The sequence below is a fragment of the Tiliqua scincoides genome, chromosome 6 (genome assembly GCF_035046505.1).
Source record: "Tiliqua scincoides isolate rTilSci1 chromosome 6, rTilSci1.hap2, whole genome shotgun sequence".
NCBI classification, from domain to species: Eukaryota; Metazoa; Chordata; class Lepidosauria; order Squamata; family Scincidae; genus Tiliqua; species Tiliqua scincoides.
Genome location: NC_089826.1, coordinates 79161974 through 79178493, shown reverse-complemented (window position 1 = coordinate 79178493; position 16520 = coordinate 79161974). Strand labels below are relative to the sequence as shown.

The following is a 16520-nucleotide window of genomic DNA, read 5'->3' as shown; positions in this document are numbered from 1 at the left end:
TGAACTCTCAGTTCAGACAAAACAACAGAACTGGGCAGTTTTAGAGCCTGATCTCACTGACCTTAGTAGGGCTTGTGCCTACATCCACATAAGAGTGCAATTTTAATGGCAAAACATCCCATGGAAACATCATGGGAAACATCCCATGGAAACATGTTAGGAGTGAAAACATCAAAATGTAGGGACATCCTCAGAAAAACCCTACCACAGCGGGTTCTCAAACTCTTGCGTAGGATGGCGGTGACCCAATTGGAACAATCACACCACCAGTGGGGATCCAGGGGCTTGGTTTTTACTCACCCTGCTGCAGTGTTCATAGATCGTGGGGAGCCCTGCAAAACCCCCTGTGTCTCAAAAAGTTGAAGAAATGCGATCGCAACCCACTTCTGGTTTTGTGATCACAACCCAGAAGTGGGTCATGATTGTATTTCTTCAACATGTTGAGATGTGGGGCTCCCTGCACCCCCCAGATGCCACAGCAGGCAAGGGTGAATAAAAACCAACCCCTCAGGTGGTGCGATAGTTCTGATTGTGTCACCGCTATCTTCCCACCCTGCCCCTTAAAGGGTCAAAGGCAGGGCTTCTCAAGCTGGGGCATCATGACGCTCCAGTCTGAGAACCTCTGCCATACCATATTAGTACTTCTAGGGCCCAATCTTCTGCATTCCGCTGATGCAGGTGCGCCAAAATGGCTTGCACTGCATCCTACTGGGAGGGGGGCAGTCCAGTAGGTCTTGCTCATTTGGTTTTGTATCCCTTTTTCTTTTCTTTGACTTTTAATAAAGGTTTTTCAGTTTAACCTTGTCCTTGTCCTTGGTGTGGGAAGTAAAGTGGATTGCCCTGTCTCCTCCCTCTGCAGGAGAATGATTTTCATAGGAACCCTTGAGGTTCAGTATTGTTCTGGGGAGCGGGGAGTTCTGCCCAGGGAGCCCCTCTGGCTAGCCTGATCACCTGGGCTAGCGGGAGCAGATTCAGTCTACCAAGACTTTTCCCCACACAGACATGAAGGGAGTGGGAAGGGAGTGAGACTGCTAACCACTAGGTGCTACTGACAGCCTCTCTTGACCCTGATAATAGCTCTGTGATTCTTCCTCCCCCCCCCCCCCCACGATTTTTCTCTGTCGTGTAAAGCAGCTGTGAATGACTCCAGGTTGAATCAATGCTTGACTAGCAGAGATTTGTAATCACCTGTTTCCCTTGCAGCCATCTGACTACCTTCCACCCCAGCTGCTTTTCTCCTCAAAAGATACAGGGCACCTAAATCACTCTCATAAAGAAAAATAGCCAAGGGGAGAGGTAATTTTTGAGCAGACAAATAGCTGGGTAGGAAATAGTTCAATAGCCTCTGCACCACTGGCCTACATCTGTTCAACCTCAAACCCTTATATAATAAAAGAAAATGGGTGGGATGGAGTGGGGGAAGAGAATAACACACAACCTATGCAGTTCCATCCTGAATTTGACACCTTAGGTAATGAAGGTGGAACTTAAACAATTAGTTAATGCGCTTTCATTGAGAAGTCCACATTATACTGCTCATAAATGATGTGCTCAGAGGTCTCTACATCACAAATATTGTAGCTATTTTTAGCAATGAAAAAAAAATGCAATGTATCTTCCTGACACCAGCAAGATATCAAAACAGAAAAGGAAGAGAAAAAAAACAGTACTCAAAGAACAATTTATTTCAAGGAATAAGGACATCAATAAACCTGCTATCTTGCTGCAGGTGAATAGCAGATCCTTCTTCAAAAAGGGAAAGTAAGCTGAGTCAAGACACCACCACAAGTACAAGGAACAGCCAAGGACAATGACTTACTTGGTATCAAGAAAAATGTTTAGCCAGTGTTACATCGAGCTTTCATTTACATTTATATCTAGCTTTCTTGAACCTATTCTTGACCAAAGCCAATTCATAAGGACGTTGAATCAACTTTACACTCTGTGCCCAGATCCAAGCAAAGTTGGAGCTAAATCAAGTGCTGTATTTATGTGTGTGCTAGCCCCTTAATTTTTGTTGTAAAAAAAAAAAAAAAAAAAAGCATGTGGCAAACAAAAGTGGTAGATACCAGGAACACCTTTGCCACATGATTCTACTACATGTATAAACTCTAATCGGTGGCAGAGCTAGAGGGGGTGCAAAGCACTAAGTTCTGCAGGGAGCCTCGCCACATTGTGCAAGCGGCTCTTCCCCCTCCCCTTCGGAGCCATTCCAGGCAGTGGGAGCAAAACAGCCTCTGTTTGCTCCTATCACCTGAAATGGCTCCAAAGGGGAGAGGGAAGGGTCGCTTGCACAAAGAGGAAGAGGGGAGGCTCCCTGCAAAACTTAGTGCTTTTCACCCCCTCTAGCTATGCCACTGAATATAATGGTGCATTGTGACTATAGTAAAAGGGAAGTAATTAACTTGTTGCAGATTGCACATAAAAGCCCTGCTAGATCAAGCCAAAGGTCCATCGAGTCCAGGATCCTGCCTTCCACAGTGGGCTCACCAGCCGCTTCTGTAAAGTCCACAAGCAGGAAAGAAAGGTGCAGTTTCCTCACTCCCAGGCTCGGCCTATCCATGAGGCCAACTGAAGCAATCGCCTCAGGCTGCAGATTGGTGAAGGGGGCATCTATCTCTGTCTACCTACTTGCCTCCACAGTTCCTCCTTTTTGTTCCACTCCCTGACAGAAAAAGGAAGAAGCAGAGAGGAAGAGAAAATATGTAAGATAGGAAAGTGCTGAGCTAGAACGTTGGAGAATGAGAGGAGCAGAAGTTGACACATAGTCAAAGAAGGGGGTAGCATTTGGGATGCCACCTCAGGAGATCTTGAGCTAACACTGATCACCACAGCTCCCCTGATATTGGTATTCAGAAGTATATCAGAAGAGCCCCATTGGATCAGGCCAAAGGCCCATCTAGTCCAGTTTCCTGTATCTCACAGTGGCTCGCCTTAGGGAGCAAACAACACCACAAGATGCATCCTGTTGCCACTCTCTTTACTACCACTGAACCTGGAAGTAGTGTATAGCCATCATGACTAGTAGTCACCTCTCCTCCATAACTTGCCCAATTCCCTTTTAAAGCCATTCAAGTAAGTGGCCATCACCACATCTTGTGGCAATGAGTTCCACAGACTCATTGTGTGCTGTGTGAAGAAGTATTGCCTTTTCTCCATCATAAATATCCCACCAATCAGTTTCATGGAATGACCCCCCAATTCTAGTTTTCTGAGAGAAGAAGAAAAACGTCTCTCTCTCTCCACTCTTTGCATAGTTTTATGTTTCACTCGTGTTCCCCCTGGATCACCTTTTTCCACAAGCTAAAAAGTTCCAAACATTCTGACCTTTCCCTGTGAGGAAGGCACCCCAGCCCTCTGATCACCGAGAATGTAAATATGCATGTCTAAGATTAAATCATATTTATGCAAAGCACACTGATTATTAAGATGCTCCAAATTAAAAATTAAAGGCTTTTTAAGAGTCTGCACAATTCAAATATTTCTAATTTGCATTTGAAAATTAAATCTCCCCTTTCTTATTGCAAAGGAAACAGCAAGCTCTGCTGCTCAATATTCACAAAGTTCACAAGCTCCAATTTTCAAATCATGATTAACAGCTTGTGAAAATTTGCTCGAACCTCTCATGCAAGCTGAGTGTCACAGGTGATACATTTTTTCAAACAGGCAAGTTTTATGTATTGGTTTGTGCTAATTTATAACTGGAAATGAGTTCAATAAGAGCCTAATTAAATGAAAGGGCTCCCAATCTGAATAGCTGTATTAGTGATTTTCAATATTTTTCATCTCATGGCGCACTGATCTCTTGATAGTCTTCACCTTTTCTGATGTCACTTCCAGGGACATTCCTCTGGATTCTGCAGCTCTGTTTCTAGGGGAACTGTTGGTAGTAATGAATCGTCTGTCCCTTTTTCTCCATCGGCAGAGCGGCAAACAGTGCCAGCAGAGAGAGACAAACAATTCGTTACTACAGACAATTGCCCTAGAAACAGAGCTGCGGGACACAGAAGAGTTTTTAGTGATTTTCAACCAATATGCTCCAAACGTCTGCAGCACACCTAGGGACCATTTGCGGCGCACCAATCTGCCATGGGACAATGTTTAAAAATTGCTGAGCTATATGGTCACTGCAGGTTCAATAACTCCTCTATTCTTTATGAGGATCAGTTTTTAAAGCCTGAAGGAGATTAATCTAATGTCAATGGCCTGCACCAACCAAGAGGTTCCAGGCTCCTCAGTTACTATGCACTTGTACAGTGTTGTTTCCAGCAGTGGAATTCAAGGGCAGGAACTCCCTGTCCATCTTGAGTGCATTGCCCCACAACAGCAAATGGAAATTTAGCTGCTGAGGGAGGAGGAGCCAACAGTGGATGAACAGACATGTCTCCAGGGGCTCCTGAGAGACCGTCTGTTTACCCCCAAAAAACTGCAGGTCTGAAGAGGATCTGAAGATCTTTATCAGGAGAGATAAGATCTTTCCACAACTGGGGGCAGGGGGGGCTTTCTTCTCAGAAACCTAATCGTCAGGGACAGTATTGGGGGAGATGCAGTGTCTGCAATCAAGATGCTGTCTCTGTGCTAAGATACCATATGGAAGAAAAAGCATGAAGCGTAGAGTTTAAGTTGGAAATTTAAGATAGGTATGTGTTAATATTGTCCCCAGCTTTGATTGACTGATTTGGCTAAAAGCCCTGGATACACTGAAGGTGTTAATGAGAAACTTTTTAAGGATGTTGAAAGTGCTCTTTATCTTTGTAGTGGAATAAATCGGTTGTGGATTATAACTATAAATATAATTTGGTGTGTGGACTAAAATCCAGAGTTACTTGTGGACATAATTTTTATTAGACTTGAAAGAGTTTTGTCTTCTTGAGACTGTTTCTTTTGTTTTGTTTTTCTCCATTAACCACACTGTTATCTGTAAGAAAAATTTGAAGAATGCCTGACTGCAAAAAACATGTGGTGGAAGTAAGGAGAATAATACGCTGTGGACATCTTGTGGATTAGAGAGAAATTGCAAGAGGGAGCCTGTACCAGATATTTGGACTCAAATAATCCTTAAGAATTTGGAAAAATTGCTCACAATGAGAAGACAGCAGTTGAGTTGGTCCTTGCAGATTCAAGCCAGTTTAAAGACTCTCTCTCAACAGACAGATGTGTGCAAGGAGCAATTGGAAGATTTGAAGAAACAAGCAGAAGATAAAGCGGAAAAGATGGTGGTGAGGGATGAAATCATCATCAGAAGAGTGGATACAGAAATTAGAAGAGTGGAAAATCAACAGGATCTAGAGGGGACGCTGATAGAGATTGAAATAGAGAAGATGGACAGAGTAACATGGGTGCACAAAATACAAAATTTGTTGGAACAAGAAGAAGAAAACATATCCCAGTTAACTGGAAGAATGAACATACCTTATACAAGAAAGTGTGGGCTTATTGGATTCTGTTATGGAGATAAATTATTAAAGATATTACAGGAGAAAAAATGAAAAGAAAGAAAAAGAAACCTGATGGTTAAAGAAAATTGGAGGATTTTATTTAGTTAATAAGTGGTTTAAATTTACTTAAAAAACAAACACATATGAAATTGATATACAGTGGTGCCTCACATAACAAAATTAATTCGTTCCGCGAGTCCTTTCGTTATGCGAGTTTTTCGTTTTGCGAAGCGCGATTTCCCGTAGGAATGCATTGAAATTTAATTAATGCGTTCCTATGGGCAAGAAAAGTCAGAACAAAGTCAAATTTGGTTTACAAAGTGTTTATTAAGTGCTCTTTAAAGGCATACATACTGTACTGAGGATTTCAAAAACGGGGGGGGGATGCTGAGTGGGAAGCTTGAAGGCTGTAATCCTGTGCACACTTTCCTGGGAGCAAGCACAATGGGACTTACTTCTGAGGAGACACGCACAGGATTGTGCTCTAAGCTGGGGAGGACAGAGCAGCTGCACTCAATTGCTTGCTTTTGCCGTGATCATGGAGGGAAACGTGAAGGAAATGGGGCAGTGAGAGGGTGAATGAGCGATGGGGGGGATGCTGAGTGGGGAGTTTGAAGGCTGTAATCCTGTGCACACTTTCCTGGGAGCAAGCACAATGGGACTTACTTACATAAACTGACATGAAGATCCTCCCCTTACTAGGGTGGACGGGATCATAAACTGACATGAAGATCCCCCCCTTACTAGGGTGAATGGGATCATAAACAGACATGAAGATCCCCCCTTATTAGGGTGAATGGGATCAGGCTTGCGGGGGGGGGCTGCGATGGCAGGTTGCTGGGGGGGCTTACATTCAGATGCTGGATGAGGTGAGTGAAGGCACCCCTCCCCTGCTGTGTGAGTGTGGGGGGGCAGAGCATCTGTGTGTGTAAGAGAAGGGGGCAGCCTGTGTGTGAGAGAGAGGGGGGAAAGTGTGTTGCAGAGAAGTTGTGATGCTCCAGGCTTGGGGTGGGGGGAAGAGAGGCTGTGATGCTCCAGGCTTGTGGGGGGGGGGGAAGAGAGAGGCTGCAATGCTCCAGGCTTGGGGGAGAGAGGCTGTGATGCTCCAGGCTTGTGGGGGGGGGGAAGAGAGAGGCTGCAATGCTCCAGGCTTGGGGGGAGAGAGGCTGGGATGCTCCAGGCTTGCAGGGGGGGAAGAGAGAGGCTGCGATGCTCCAGGCTTGGGGAGAGAGAGGGCTGTGATGTTCTAGGCTTGCGGGGGGCACAAAAACGGGCAGGAGCAAGAACGTGCAACCCCTGACAGGAACACAGGAGCCTGGCCCTGTGAGTGAGTGAGTGAGTGAGTGAGTGAGTGAGTGAGTGAGTGAGTGAGTGAGTGAGTGAGGGGTGGTGAAGAGAGCATAAGTGTGTGTGTGAGAGGGAGGGAGGGATGCTGACTGACCTGCTGCTGCGCGAGGAAACCCCAAGAACTCATCATCCTTCCTTAGGGTGAATGTGAGCATAAACTGGCATGAAGATCCCCCCCTTAAAACAAACCAAAACAAAACAAAACAAAATTCGTCTTGCGAAGCACGGGTCATAAAAATTCATTGTGCGAGTCACCAAAAATCGCAAAACGCTTTCGTTCTGCGAGTTTTTCGGTGCGCGAGGCATTCGTTATGCGAGGCACCACTGTATATGAATTAGAATGAATTAGAAAAAATAGCTGGAAATGCTAGCGTGCGGATGAATTGTTTTATAGGTGGTTATTATGTTAAAGAAAAAAATGTCATCAGATTGGAGAATGGTAAAGAACATATTATAAGAGATTGTTGGTTTTATTATAATTTGGAAATTAGATTATTATTATTTGATATTAATGAGTAATTGATCTAGTTGAGATGATAAAAAGTGAATATTTAGAAAATATATTATAAATTAGGAATAATCTATATTTGATATAAGAATATATAAATTAGAAGAGTTAGAAGTAGATGGAGGAATTGTTTTATATGTTGTTATATTTTGGTAATTAGATTATTTTGTTTTAATATTAATGAGTAATTGAAGTAAGTTTATGTTTGATAGAAAGTGAAAATTTAGAAAATATAGTACAGGGCATTAGGGAAAATTTAGTATGTATTATATAAATAAATGGATAAACTAATAAGAGGCAGAAGTAGATGAGTAGTAGATTAGGAGATATAGTATGATTAATGAGTAATGGTATATGGTATTTAGCACTCCTAAATGTATGTTATATGTTTGTATATCTGTGTGAGTTAATTAAAAATAAATAAATAAATATGAGAAAAAAGGAAATTTAGCTGCTGCAGGGACAGAGCCCGATTTATGCACAAAGATAAATACAGTTCAGGGAGCAATTTTCAATGTTTTTCTTCTCATGGCACACTGACCTCTATAGTCTTCTCTAGGGTCTTTGTGATGTTTTCTGGCTTCCAGTAGACTCTTGTGAGTTCTGTGCTCTGTTTTAGGACTGTCTGTAGCAACCAATTAACTGACCCCCTTCCATCATTGGCTCTTTAGAAGGAGGGAGATAAGGATGGGGCAGGGAATGAGTGGAGCAGAGATGAGAAAGAGATGGAGTAGGGGGTTCTTTAGTGCCAGTAGAAGAAGAGGGAAAGACAACTTGTTACCAGAAACTAAACCGAAAACCGCTGTGTCCGGAAATTACTTCCCTGGTGCCACCAGCATTCTGGGGTGCCAAGGCTCTCCATGTCCTCAGATCAGGATGATGTGATGCTCCTGGCAGTCGTGTCTATGGTGCAATGCCCCAGTGGGCACTGCGTCCAGATTTCTGGGCAGACTTAACTGCCCAGAGCGTCGGGTCATCCCAATCTCGGGATGTGGAGAGCCTTGGCACACTGGAATGGTAAGTGCCGGACACAGGGGGAAAGGATTCACCCAAACCCCAGATCTAGCCCATGGACTGGGGTTTGGAGGAAGCCACTATAGACAGTTGCCTTAGAAATAGAGCTGCAGAACCTGGAAGCGTTTTTCAGCTATTTTCATGCTGTGCTCCAAACTCCAGCAGCACACCACTGGACCTTTCATGACACACCACTGCAGGACACTGGTTGAAAATCACTGCACTAAAAATGAAAGTTCAATTTTTGCATAGTCTGTTACAAGTGCTTCATACTGCAAATTGACATGCAGTGCAATCCTATCTTGCGCTGGAACAGGAAGGCCAGGAGGCCTGAGCTCTATCCAGCACAAGATAGGGGCCCAAAGTGGCTCAGCCAGAGGCAAGGGGAAACTCTTCCCCTTATCCCCTGGTAAGCCACCACAGCCCCAATGTGGCGCAGGAGGAGGTGGGCCCTCAGGAGGTGGCGCAAGTCTGAGAAGAGTGGAGTGGATTGCAGCCGCTCAGGGAACAGGGTTGGGATCCGGCATAACAGCTGGATCCCAGCCCCACTTCCCTGTTCCCACCCCTAGGAGCATCCTCCACTCACCCTCCCCCCACCCTAGAACACCTCCTTCCTGCTTCCTCCCCAACCTCCCCAGACCCTTGAGTCAGCCAAGCTCGGCCGTTGCAACCCTTCCTGCCTGAGTCAGCATGGAGGCTGGATTCAGCCTGCAGGCTGGCATGCGTCCCTGCGCCAGCCTAGTCGATTCTTGAGGAGGTGCAAATGTGCCAGGTACGGCACAAGTCCTTTGCACTGGCCCAAGACACACTCAGGATTGTGCCCTTAGCATGAGAGATTTATTTAACTTTTTGTTGTCTGCTGCCCTGCCTGTTCCCAATGCAAGTTAGGATTTGACCCTTTGCTACATAATGCAGTTATGTTTTTATTTTCTGGTTATTTGAGGATAAGTTTTGATAGAATAGAGATAATTTGACACAGTTTGCTTCATTGCATTCTGCATTAAATTCTGCATTGAATGGTGTAAAACATGATGATATTCAAAAATACCAAGGTTTTCACAATTTTGGCCACTAGTGTCAAGCTCAGGTTGTTGCCCCCCTTAAGCTTGTTGCCCAGGACAGTTGCTACCCCCTGCACCCCATTAGCTATGCCACTGGCTATCTGTTCTGCAAAAGAAGCCAGAAACTGGTCAACATTCTCCCTCAAACTTAGGTGGCAAAATGTATTTTGGGGAAACTTATTTTATTGATTTAAAATATTTAGATCCCACCTTTGCCCTTCATAGGAGGTGGGGGAAAGCTTGGGCACTATTATGAATTGCCTGATCTGAAGAACTTGATCGTTCATTCCAGAACACCATTTGAAAATCACTGACCCCCAGCATCGCACCTTAACAAAAAAAACAGGGAGGTCCCTTATTGCAGACCCCATCAATCTCAGTGCCCTTCCACAGGACAGAGTGGCCACATGTTTAGTCTTGAAATGGTAGTCCCTCATGCACTCCAAAGCTACGCAACAGGTAACCAAGATATGGTTATCTTTTAACAGAAACAGGGTGCATCAGTAGCAGAATCATTCTCAGTATACACTAGGTGATGCATGCACATCGGAACCCCAAGTTAAGCAAACGGGAAAAGACCAACTTGCTTTGAATAGCAGGAGATGTCGTTTTGGCAGTTGAGCAAGGCAAGAGCTTCATAAGCCGCTCTTTAATGCTGTGTTTGGTACTGCTCTGGGCGTAGAGGAAACCTAGAAGATATATCAGGACCGTTAAATCTCTTACGAATGAACTTGGCATGCCGCATAACAGATATTTGGACAGACAGCAACCAGGCAGACACCCCAGCCAAGGAACAAGCACAACAAAATCACTCCCTTCCACACGCTTATATATATATAAATTCACTCTTTTTTCTTTTGTTTTTAAGTGGATCACCCCAGATCAATAAAAACATACAAGGAAATGCAGGCACTGGCATTAACGTGTCTGTAAATGGGAGCCAGATGTCTGGATTTTTTTTGTTTAAAGAAAAAAAAAAAGATTAAGTGACAAAATATTGACAGACACCCCTGTAATTACTTTAATTGCCTGGTGACTCAAATATGAAACAAAAATCTGCTTTGTTGTCCCCTATGATGTTTTTAAGCTCCATTGCTGAGCTGACATCAAACAATTTGCATATGTCATTCATGCAGGATCTGTGATAACCAGCTGGTACTTTTGCCTTTCCTTGATATGCAGCTATTCTCTGGTTTTTCTGTGTCATTTCATGAAAAAAAAAAAAGAAGAATGACCATCCTTGATGGATTTCATACATTCAGATTAAATTATGGCACAATTTGGCTGTTTAGCTGGTATCACCTTAGAAAGATGAACACCATGACATCCAGCAAAGGTAAATATCTTGAATGAGAAGGGTGTTGGTATGAAATCCTTGCTTGAATTTACGAGGAGAGTCTTTATGATACAGGGGTTTGCTTTGAGTCAGTGGTGTAGCAAGAGGGGGTGCAAAGCATTACATTTTGTAGGGAACCTCACCACAGCATGCAAGCAGCCCCTCCCCCTCCCCTTCCCCTTCGTAGCCATTCCAGGCCATGAGAGTAAAACGGAGACAATGCTTTGCTCTCGTAGCCCAGAATGGCTCTGAAGTGGAGGAGTCGCTTGCATGCCACGGTGAGGCTCCCTACAAATCTTAGTGATTTGCACCCCCTCCAGCTATGCCACTGCATTGAATTTTCAACCACTGTGATACATGATAGATAACCAGCTAAAATAAGCAAACTTCTAGATCAGTGGTTTCCAGAACTGTGATCAGTGGCATAGCTAAGGGATCTGGCACTCTGGGCACAAAATTAACATTCCCTGCCAGCCAGATGCCCAGAACACTCTCCCAGGAGCATCTGGGAAGTGGTCTAAGGTGCAGGGAGTCCCCAGAAAGCTTCCTGGAGGCCTTCTGTGACCTGGGGAAACCAAGTGCAACCTCCCTGTGCCTTGAAAAGCCTCAAAAGGCCTCAGGATGCATCGCCGGGGGGTGGAGGTTGGCACCCTCCTATGCTTGGTATCCAGGGCAATGTACCCCCTAGCCCCCCTTAGGTACAATGCTCACTGTGTTCCAGAGAACCCGAGGATATCTTGGAAAATTATGAGGTCTTGCTCTGTATAGAAAGATGAATCTGAATGTATATCCTTTTGCCACATATTCTCACAGGCTGAATGGTCACACCTGTGATTGTTGTTTTCTGTTCAGCACAACAACAACAACAACAGTATTTATATACCGCTTTTCAACAAAAAGTTCACAAAGCGGTTTACAGAGAAAATCAAATAACTAATGGCTCCCTGTCCCAAAAGGGCTCACTGTCTAAAAAGATGCAACACCAGCAGACAGCCACTAGAAAAGACACTGCTGGGGTGAGCACCCATTATCTATTTTCTGCGTAATCAATACAGAGTCTTGTGGCACCTTGAAGACTAACAAACTCATTGTGGCACAAGTTTTTGTGGACTAGTGTCCACTTTATCAGATGCATGAAGTATCAGTCTCAATAGCAGCTACAGATAACAGGTGGGTACCAAGGAAAAAAAATCCAATTTTTTAGCCTTTGTAGTGCAGCAAGGCTCTTTGTTGATTTTGCTATGAAAAAACCAGCACAGCTGCCTCTGTGGAAGTTGTATAATCAATGTCCACTTTAGCTGAGGATACTGATAGCTAAAGAGAGATTCTTCCCCATCATTCTTACAGACACTATTGTGTGAAGAAAACAAAAACTGTCCCTTTCAGGCTGTCCAATGATATATTTAGGGAAAGACAACATGAAGCATGACTAGACTGTTCCCCTGAAACTAACCTCTCAGCAGATGTTACCAAAATCTGTAATCACCTGGTTCAGAAAACAATTTTGACCCACTCAGTAGCGTCACTAGGGTTTGCATCACCCAGTTCAGGAGACCAGGTTCCCAGGATGGACCTCCTCCCATGCAGTAGACAGGATACTGCCCTGGGTGGCAATGCATTATCACCCCACCCTGCTGTTTTTGGCTATAACATTTGATAGAATAGAGATATTTCAATGTGGTTTGTTTCATTGCATTCTGCATGAAATTACGCATCACATGATATATAACATGATGGTGTTATTTGAAAATACCAAGTATTTTAAAGTTTTGGCCAGTAGCGGTGTCACTCCCCACATTCGCGTCACCCAGTGTGGCCCGCATTCCCTGCATCCCCCTAGCAATGCCACTGAACCCACTTGTAATGCTCAGCTTTCTTTAAAATCCAGTACCATTTACCCCCAAATTCTTTTCCAGCTTGGACTGTGATCTGAGTCAGTGTGCCTCCATCCCTAGCACCAGACAGACTGCAATGGTAGTGACATGGGTACCAAGGAAACATACATTGTCCAGAGAACCTGTGCCATTTATGAAGACTCAGGGAACCAGTAATCTTTGTGTAAGGCTTCTTGCATCTGGGATTCTGGTGAGCATGCAATCCATACTGGCACCTAGAAAAAACTACAATTCCCTGGTACCTAGGATGATACCTCGAATGCCTTCACTACAGTGTTCCAAGCACCAGGGGGCAGGGAGACAGGCAGGCCAAAAGTCTTCAATGAGACACCCTCCTACCACTACTGCCACTAGTTAAGTGGGAAGGGAAGGGAAGGGAAGGGAAAGGTGGGGCAAGGTTCATGCGCTTGCCGAGAAATGGGGTGGTAGAAGCATTTGGACTGTGTCACACTCAGTATAAACAGGAGTGTGAGGAGTTTCCAACTTTGCAGTTAGATTTATTTAAAGAAGAGTTCTTTTCTGATTTGTGTGAAAATAGCTTCCCAATTATTCCCTATTCTGTATAGAACAGTTCAGAACTGGGAAGAGTTTGCCCTCTCCACTTTCAGCAGGTTAAAGAACTGCACTCTTTCCTACTACACCTTCAAGTTCAAATGTAATGTTGATGGTTGGCAGAAATCTTGGTTTAAATGTCTTGCTTAAGAATACAATTCCTTAATCAGCTCTGCAAGAAAGAGCCTCTTTACGAGAAAGTCAGAATGCAGCCAAAGGTTACTTCTTCTTTAGGCATCTGAACATTGACTTACAGTAATGCATTAATAATTTGCTTCCTGCAAGGTCGCATGAATAATTGTAATACACAACCTGAAACATCGTAGAGGTTTTCTCATGGTACTTCTTGTCCAACCTACCCCACAGACTGGGTACATAACAAAACTAAGTGCAGCAGTCAAATCACATCATCTTTCAAATTTCCCATGTTCCATAGGCTTAGCTCTAAGTCCCCAAAGCCAACTCCGTTAGATTATACAGGAGGCCAGTGGCCTTCAACCTTTTTCATTTGCATAAATTGCAGTGACTGTCAGATCAGCAGGGGAGGATAGCCCTTACTTTCCCAATAGCAAAGTGGCCTGGGAGCGTAGGAAGGCAGCACACGAAGCAGGCGATCCCAAACAGAGCCAAAGAAGCAGACACAGTCTTGTTTGTTGCAGAAGCAGGTATTGGTAAAAGGAGCAGGCAGAAGAGTCGTCAGTGAAACGGTCCAGGAGTCAGGGATACAGCAGGTCACAGTCACGAGAAAGCAGTCCAAATCAGTACACAAACCAGCAGCCCAGCACACAGAACACCACAACAATCCACACCTTGGTGCCTGTGCTTGCCCCATATATACTGGGGCCAGCCAATCAGAGTAGGGCGACCTCATAGTCACAAGACAGTCTTGTGACCCACTCTAATTGACTGTCCAGTGGTGCATTGCACCAATCCTCCACAGCCTACGTGACTCTGCACACATCTCTCCCCAAGTCACGTGACTCCCACCTGTAACAGGCGCAGCTGATTCCTAATCAGCATACAGTGCTGCTGTTCCTTTAAGTACATTTTATACCAGGCCTGGACATCAAGGCCCCTCCTGCCACATCCTGGCTTATAACAATTCAGTGCCTGGGGTGCCAAAGGCCTGACAGTGACCCCACAACTGAGGTTTTCTGATCTCATTGGGGTTCCAACCCCAAGGTTGAAGAATACTGCAGTAGGCAAAGTTACTTTTCTGTGAGTTCATCTCAGTGTTCTGATGCAAAGGCTTCTGAAAGATGCTCAGATTTGGTCTAATGTTTAACTCTTAAGGGCGCAATCCTAACCCCTTATGTCAGCGCTTTCCAGCACTGGCATAGCAGTGCCAACGGGATGTGTGCTGCATCCTGCAGTTGGGTATCACTCACAAAGGCCTCCTCAAAGTAAGGGAATGTTAGTTCCCTTACCTCAGAGCTGCATTGTCCTTATGCCAGTGCTGGAAAGCACTGACATAAAGGGTTAGGACTGCGCCCTATGGGAAGATTTATACCACAAATTTAAATTGGTTCAAGCATCATTTTTGTTTCCATGGGCCTTGGGAAATGTAGATTTTTGCAACGTTTAGTATGGATTGGAGAATCTTCAGCCTCCTCCCCTGCAAACCATAATTCTCAGGCATCTTTGGAGATAGCCATGCCAGTTTAAATAGCATGAATCTAAAATGAATTTGCTTAGTAGTAGATTTGTCTTCAGAAAGCCATTATTTAGCTAGTTAGGCCTTTATTGTTCTCTTTACATGATGCTTGGTCATAGCCTCCCAGAGTTAGCAGAGATCACATAGGTGCAGATTAATTATTAAAAGATCTTTGGAGAATTGGATGTTATCTGGCAGTAAGAACATGAAGTCTCCAAAGATGTTTAGAGTTTGCAATGTTTCACATTAAAAATAGCAACAGTGAGATAATAAGGAACAATGAGCCGGAAAGAACAGAGACCTGTGCACATAAAACTAGGGGAAACAGAAGGCATGGCATCTGTAGTAGGCAAACACCACATGGCAACACCCTCTAGTGCAGGGCTTTTCAAACTGGGGCATTGCAATGCCCCAGCCAGAGTCCTGGCCACTTTCCCCTTAAGGGGTGGGGGCAGGGGGGAGGCAGCGATGTGATCCCCAGGATTGTGTCATTAAGGGGGCTGCACTCACCAGTCCCTGCAGCAGCCTGTCAGGGGTGCGGGGAGCCCCAGGCGACTTCTGCAGGGCTCCTTGCAGCTTAAAAATGGAAAGTCATGATGTGACTTACAAGCCATGATGTGTATGCGCAACCTCCTGATTTGAGAAATGGGCTATGTCAGAATGCCAGATGCAAGGGAGGGCACCAGGATGCAGGTCTCTTGTTGTCTGGTGTGCTCCCTGGGGCATTTGGTGGGCCGCTGTGAGCTACAGCAAGCTGGACTAGATGGGCCTATGGCCTGATCCAGTGGGGCTGTTCTTATGCTCTTATGTAAAGTACAGAGATTGAGCTCCACTTCTGGTTTTGCAGAAGTGGAGTGTGATTGCTCCGCTTTCACTTTTTAAGCTGCGGGAAGCCTTTTAGAGAGTCACACAGGGCTCCCGGCACCCCCAACAGGCTGCTGCAGGGACTGGTGAGTACATCCCAGTCCCTGCAGCCCCCTTAGCAATGCAATCCTTGGGATTGTGTCACTGCCTCCCCCCTGCCCTTGCAAGAACTTACTGCGGTTCATACTATCCCTGAGAGTTTGAAAACCGCTGCTCTAGTGCAAAAGTGGTTTCAGTTTTCAGAGGGCTGTAGTTCTATAGTAGCTACATCTCCTGACCTCTGATGAGCTACTGCTCCAAGTTCGAGCTTCCAGCACAGGCTAGCTTTAGCATACTACTACACATGAATTACTCCTACGCTGTTATGCCACTTACCCTCCTGACTTTGGGAAGCTATTTATATTGCAGCCATTGAAATTCTTTGACCATTTTGCCACCCGGCCCAAGGAAGACAGATGTTCTCCTTTGCTTCTCTAATAATGGAACACATTATACAATCGGCATAGTCAAGGCACCCTCTATTAATGCAGGAAACTACACAGCTCTGAACTTCACAGTCTCTAAGACATCTGGCTGGTAAATGCCAGGTTGTCTTTGTTAGCAGGTCAGACATTCCTAAGTTTGCTCCAGAAAGAAAGGGGTGAGGTGGAGCATCGATCTGCACAACGAGAACTGATGGTGGCTCAAAGCCTGAGCAACAAATCAGGAATTCTCTTTTTCAGATCTCATTTCTGCCAGAAAGTCCCCAACAGTGCAATCCCACAAATGTTGACACAAGTTCCATTGTGTTCAGTGGGGCTGACTCTCGCAGACCAGCCCTCTCCCCTATCACTCCATAGCATGCAGCTGCA

The 16520-nt window shown here is 44.8% G+C and overlaps 1 protein-coding gene across 2 annotated transcripts in view; it reads right to left on the bottom strand.

The window, feature by feature from the left end:
- KCNIP4 (potassium voltage-gated channel interacting protein 4) overlaps positions 1 to 16520 on the bottom strand; it is a 213121-nt gene that overhangs the window by 46412 nt on the left and 150189 nt on the right. The gene's annotated exons all lie outside the window — the stretch shown is intronic.